The following is a 6,865-nucleotide window of genomic DNA, read 5'->3' as shown; positions in this document are numbered from 1 at the left end:
CAAATATATTATCTGCTTTTTGTAATATAAAATTAATAAAGAGAAAATATTTTCTATTAGCTACAAAGTCTGTATCTTTTTCAGTGTGCCAAATAATAGTCATTTTTCTCCCAAAGCATTTTGGTTCATGGCTGACATGTTTGCTTTCCTTGTCTGTTGTTTTGCATTCAGCCCAAGTAAGTAGAACAGTGTTCGATATTATCAGACTTGAGGGTTTAAGGGACAGCCATTTCAGTGTTACACTCCTGTGAAAACCATAAGCCCAGTTCGTTGCTGCCCCATTCTCCAAAGTATCTGACCACCTCACAATTTGTAATGTATTTATCCTCACATGGTCCCTGTGAAGTAGGGTACAGATAGGAAACTGAAGCAGGGTGATTTGCCCACAATTATACCAGATGTTCATGCTAAGTGGGAGTTGAATCTGGGTCTCCCAGAGCACAAACTAGCATTCTAACCACTGGACAATCCTTGCTGGTTGCTAGACAGGCTCCTTGGGGCATAGACAACTGGGCTCAAATTAAGGCAGTGCTGAGGCTGTTCTAAAACGTACCACAGGCTGAAGTGACTCCCAGCTGACTGCAAGATAGGGGAGGGTACAAAGGTAGTATTAAAGCTACCTTTGCCCCATCTCCTTAGGCTCTGCATCCAGCAGAGTTGGCCTGCCACCAAAAATCAGGCCCCCTAAACCTAAGAAACTTCAGGAAATAAAATCAGACTGTCTTGTTAGGCAAACCAGAAGTTGTTCTCAAAGATGTTGCATTTGAAAATGAACACTTTACACCAGCTGCTCTCTGTTCATTGCTGTGTTTAATAAATGGCTGTTTTCCTCAGGTATTGTATACAGAACATTGAGCTAACATTCTAGCCTATTTCTCCAGTTTCATATAAAACTTTTTAAAAAGTGAATAATTCTCCAATATAGATTGCTGAATCCACTTAAAGAGGATTCCTGCCCAACTTAAAATCAACTACTGTAGCAAAGATGACCACAGGCTGAAGAAAATGCAACATGGTAGATAGTCATTTGCTGTCTGAAGTGCTATGACATGGAAGAAATGCACTGCTAGGTTTCAGGAGATCAGTAAAGCAGAAAAGTGTGTGGCTCTTCTTTACAGATAAGGAAGGCAGAATTATAAGTTAAAAATGGAAGGAACTGACCTGTCTGCTTCCCAACCATTTCACAGTGTGGAACACTATACACTGTAGTATAGGTTCTGCTTTTCTGGACCATGCAGGTTCCCTTGGATCCCCTTCCACATTCACAATGGTGCAACATCCCTGTGGCCACCACAGCAATTGTTTACTAGAAAAAGTAATAAAGGGAAAGAAAGTATTTATGTATTTTTATCTGTCTGTAATACAGTAAGTGTTTTGTACTTTTGGGAAAAATACTTTTTACATTACCCACCTTTGCTTTTTATTTCATTCCCCTCCCAGCTGAAAACAAGGAGAGACAGTACTATGGGACTGTCCACCGGAAGGAAGTGCTTCATAGACCAAGATTGGTCTATGGACTTCTCATTAGGAGTCAATTCTCCAGCAATTACATTGTGTGAAAGGCCTCATAGGTGCTTCTCTACTACATCATCCCTCAGAGACATGCATGGCACAGGGGTAGAGCCTACAAAAATCTCATAGGGTGGGGATTAAAGAAAAAAACTGGGCCTAGCTACATGGGCTCCCAGTCAGCTGGATCTCTGTGGTCTTTCCAGTTTCCACTTATCCCTAGCAGCAGAATTGCTGGTACTTGTTCTGGGGTTGGGTTCGAGTGATTTCACCTTTAAAATAAATTAGACCCACCTCTTGGATCACACCCTTTCCAATCTGACCTAGAGCTCTTGCAGCTGGAGACTCATAGGCCTGTCAAAACCTGCACTGTGGCCTGGGTTCTGTCTTAGCATAAAGCCCTTAAATATAATAAGTTTTGGCGACTTTTCTTTCCTGGGATTTGGTAATACTTGTTCCTGACGTTAGACTGAAAACATCCCAAGTTTTTAAAACCTGACGCAGTGAAGTGTAATATTAAGAGTCAAAATTTGTTAATATGAGCCTTTTAGTGGGAATTTTGCCTACAGATTGCAGGATCAGACCCTTAGAGATACAATGTTGTTAATTTCTCAACATATTGATTACTCACTGTACTTACTATGCAGTTTGAATCTTGTATATGTTACACTGTTTCTTCGTGCAGGTTTTGAGAATGGACTTAAAATCACCAAACTCACTTAACTTTAGTAAGTGGAACAACAAATGTTCCGTTTTTAATCTACTCAGATAAAATATTTTGTATTTAAAAATACCTGCGCCTGATGACTTGCGTCTGTTTAGACAATCTCGGGAGAATTCTTATCAAAATGTCAGCTGGTTTACTAACGTACTGATCTCTTGCATTTCAGAAATGAAATAGAGAGCAATGCCATAAGACCACACTGTATCTTGCTATTACATGGCTACATAGCAAATAGAATCAAATAAGAATTATTTGCGTCCACATAATCCATATTACTATGGTCACTGAAATCTGATGAGTCAATATTAATAGTCAGAGTAGAACTGTGGTCCAAAGAAATTGTATTCAGCATGACCCACAAGAAACAGGGAATAGTTTGGTTCTGCATTAGATACAAATACATTTCATTTGCTCAAATAATCTGGAAAGCATTATTGGCTGAAATGCACTCCATTGCCAGCGGAGAGGAGAAAAATGCAGTCAGGAGCAACTGCCTTTTTTATAGTCTGAAGCTGTTTTTCTGGGTTAGAACAGGAAAAGAGCTGGAAAACTAGCTGCCCACAAACACTTTCTGTTTTACACATATATTGATCCACAGAGAGGAGAACTAGAAGCAGTTGGAAACTTCATGATACTTTTGCCCAAGTAAGGAATGTAAGATCAGGCCTAAAGCTAAAAAGCTTCCCATTAACGTGTCAACATGGCAGATTTCTTTAAATTGTATTGGTATTATTTTGTACAATTTTAGCAAATCTCATAATAAAACAGCAGAATTCAATCACATTTCAGAAATTTGATTTAAATACAGTTAATTTACTAAAAAAAAATGCCTTTCTGCAAAATGTGGACCATATGAAATCCAGAAATATTTTTAGACAAAACTATAATTTCAAAAATACCCTAAATGTTTTAGTTTAGTTTAGATCATATAACATTCTGTTTTGCTGAAGTGGTATTTTTACAGTGTAGGAGTTTGTAATTTTCTCATGTAATACATTACATGAGAAACATTTTTAATGCTATATATATTAATTAAGGTACTACATACTGAAACATTGCAAACACCACTGATTTGCCTTTACAGCTAGGGTTACCTGTGGTATGTTGTGTATTTTGTAATATTTATAAGCAGCTCCTTTAGATCACTTCTGAACCTTAGGATTTTTCACTTCATGTGAACATTGTTCCATAGCTTCCAGAGTTTCCAAGATACACAACTTATTTGGAAGGACTGGATATTGTCTCAGCATAAACTTACATGAGACATTGCCTGGAAGATGTGAAAATGAGAGTTATTTGTTGCAAATGGCCTCAGAGGAGTCCATGAGGTATATTCAGAATTTATATCTCAAGAAATTTTACTTCTGTCAGGCTATGTGGATCTTGTTCTAACTGTGGGAGACTGCAATTGTTTACTTAAACTGGGTATTGATTATAGCTCAACTGCTGGCTCACTTCCTTCAACTGCAATTTTCATTTTGGCAGTTTCATTTATACTACATTGAAATTCCATTCATCAGTTGAAGAGTTCACATTCCAGTCTCTAGTTCACAACATATTGTCTAAAACTGACTTTAAAAAAATCTGGTCTTATAGAACAAAATGTTACATTTTTAGCAAGTGTGACCTCTAACTACTTTCATTTACAATTAATACTGTTTATATTTGGGTGGGAAGAGGAAATTTTACTGAGGCTGGGGCTAAAAATGAGAGATTTCAGGGCAGTGTGGTCCTGTGAGATATGCTCTTTACACATTTTATAGGAGATAAAGCATCTATTATTTGATACCAATATCTCCATCATATTTTCCACTATTATAAGTGATGCTTAAAGCATTAATTAGGTCACGCGTAGTACCCCAATTTTATGTTGACTGTTAAGGTAGAAAGTTGGAATTTGAGTGCAAAAAAGTTATTTCATGGTTTCTAAAGAGCTAATCTCCAGGAATCAAGAGCCTGGAGAGGGGCATATGGTGATTCTATCTGAAAAACTGTTTTTTAACCCCTGGGGTTTTAATTGGACCATTATTGTGGCTCTCAGATTGATTTGCAAAGCTTATCGACCAACACTTACACCTCTTTGGTAAAATCGGTTTGGACCATTGAATATGGGTGTGGACAGTAATATGGCAAACTGTTAAATCTTTGTAAGAGAATTTTGTAAAGGCAGCTTGCCAGTGACCCTTAAACAACCAGTGATAACCCTCTGTTCTAATGATCACTCCGTGCAAATTATCACTCTGTCCCTAACCTACCATAATAAGGTACTGTTGGAATAGCTGGTTACATCTTGATCCCATGGGTGTCCTTGAATCCCACCACTCTGTTTTTAGCCATAAATTTAGCATGTAGATGATGTAATATGTGGCTGCAAGTTGCTTTGCAGGAAATAGTCTCTTTGCAGTAATAATTATGTAAGATGTATGAGCAGAGTCCTGGATGGAGGCACCTGTCAGCAGGTTTGTTATTTCCTGACTGAGATGTACCCAAAGATGGTAATGGGTAAGTAACTCCTTGTAGGGTTTCTCCGAGTTCCATTTTATCCACCATTTGTTCTCTCTCTATATATAGGTTGCAACGTCCAAATACACAAATGAAGCTCAGATTTATATCTCCTTTTTCTTGAACCTGCATACTACACTTGCTGTGCTTTTTCAGTAGATGACAGTTGTACTGAGTGGAATAATGTGGCCAAGATAAGAGAAAAGGGATACAGCCAAGTAGGGGGATGTGTCTAGATAAGTAAGCCAGGGTTCTGAGTTTGCCTCTTATGGGAGTGGGGATGTATGTACAACATTTGCCATTTCAATCTTTATTCTCAGGAGCATATTGGACCCATTTCTGGATTATCAGGTTGCAGCTGTAGCACATAATGCCCTTTTTATGTATTTCTGGCAGAAGCTGTGACCATTTCCATGTACTACAGACCTTACCATAGTGATCCAGACCTTTGTAACTTCAAAGCTACTTTACTGCAATACTGCAATCAGAGCTGGATGAATAATGTAAAATCATGTCTGTCAATTGTTCATGAGAGAAACTAGATTTCAATTGAGCCTATTCTTCCTTCTTTATTTGCTGTTTGTGAGTGGTCTTGTATGACTAATATTTTATTTGTACAAATATTCCTACAGCATATTTCTGGTCGGTAGGCAATATTATTTTATTATTGAAGAGAAATTTTATTAACAAGAGAAATTTGTTCTGAGTAAATGAAATTCAGTTTATGGTTAAAAGTAGGTTAGGTCATCCAGTCATGGAACAGAAACAATACAAATTGGCCAGTCAAAGAGTTTGATTAAGGATTTTTGAGCACTGAATAAGCAACTGTCATACAGGCCTAATAAGTAGCTGAAATATATTAATTAAAACTGTATGTTGACCAACTTCAAATAAACAAATTTGCATAAACCATAAGATTACAAAAACCTTACAAACAGAAGAAGAACTAAATTCTAGTATAAAAGAGGGTGTTGGTTTTTTTTGTTTGTTTGTTTGTTTTTTTGGCTCAGCTTATATTGATTGGGAAAGGGGTTTAAACTAAATTGAAAAAAAAGCCACTCATACTGGAATAAGAATGTCCACAAAGGAGTTATACTGGTATAATTACACCATTTAAAGTGGTAAAACTTTCTTGTGTAGCCAAGCCCTAAGTGATTTGTGCAAGGTCATACAGGGAGTCTGTAGCAGAGATAGGAACTGAATGCAGCCCCACTCCAAGGCCTTACCCACAGGCCATCCTTTCTCTCTAGTGTTCCAAACCCAACTGTATCTGCAATGCATGTCTAAAAATTCCTGAAGGCTTCAGCTAGTAGAATACAGCAGCCTCACTTTTGAATGAGGGGTGAGACACTGTAAGCACATAACACCTGTTCTCCACTCTCATACTCTGCCTACATTTTCATTTCAGAGTGCAATTCAAGGTGGTGGTTATGCTCTGAAAAGCACTAAATGGCCTGGAAACCGGTTATCTCAGAAACTGCCTATTTTCTTATTGTAGGAACAGCAGGTTGCTCTCACTGTCAGTATCTCTTGTCAAACTCCCCTTAGCTGATGGCAGAGCATTCTTGGTGGAGGGCCTACACCTCCAGAACCTGTTTTCTCCAGTGTTTCCCTGGAACTAAGGGTCCAGTATAAGACGTAATTTGTAATCTGTTCACAATTTTTAGTTTGGTTGGAGGATTTTGTTATGGAATGAATGTGGCTGCAAGGTGTGGGGTGCTTTACTGGAACTGAGGTACAAAGTCTTGTATTTTGCTGTTTCATACTTTCATTACAGATGCAAGACACTCACCTGCTTGGGGATTAATACCAATAAACAGGTATAAATAATAATAATAATATCTTTTTGGGTCTTCTTTTTCATGCTGTAGCAAACTGGACTAACTAGAGCCTAGTTAGATGTGTTAAATTGAGCTACAATATTCAAAGCTCTTTTATTTTACTTAAATGGGTGAGCTACATTGTGTGCAGACTAAAAGTGCCCTGACACCTACTACAGTTGTACTGTAAGAACAAAGTGCTTAAGTTCATGAATCAGGTGTTCGAAATTACTCAAATATTAGATTGTAGGATGCTATCATGGGACATATCTACATCCCACTACAACTGTTTATAACATAAACAGTGATG

The sequence above is a fragment of the Trachemys scripta genome, chromosome 8 (assembly GCF_013100865.1).
Source record: "Trachemys scripta elegans isolate TJP31775 chromosome 8, CAS_Tse_1.0, whole genome shotgun sequence".
NCBI lineage: Eukaryota > Metazoa > Chordata > Testudines > Emydidae > Trachemys > Trachemys scripta.
This window is presented reverse-complemented; position numbering follows the sequence as displayed.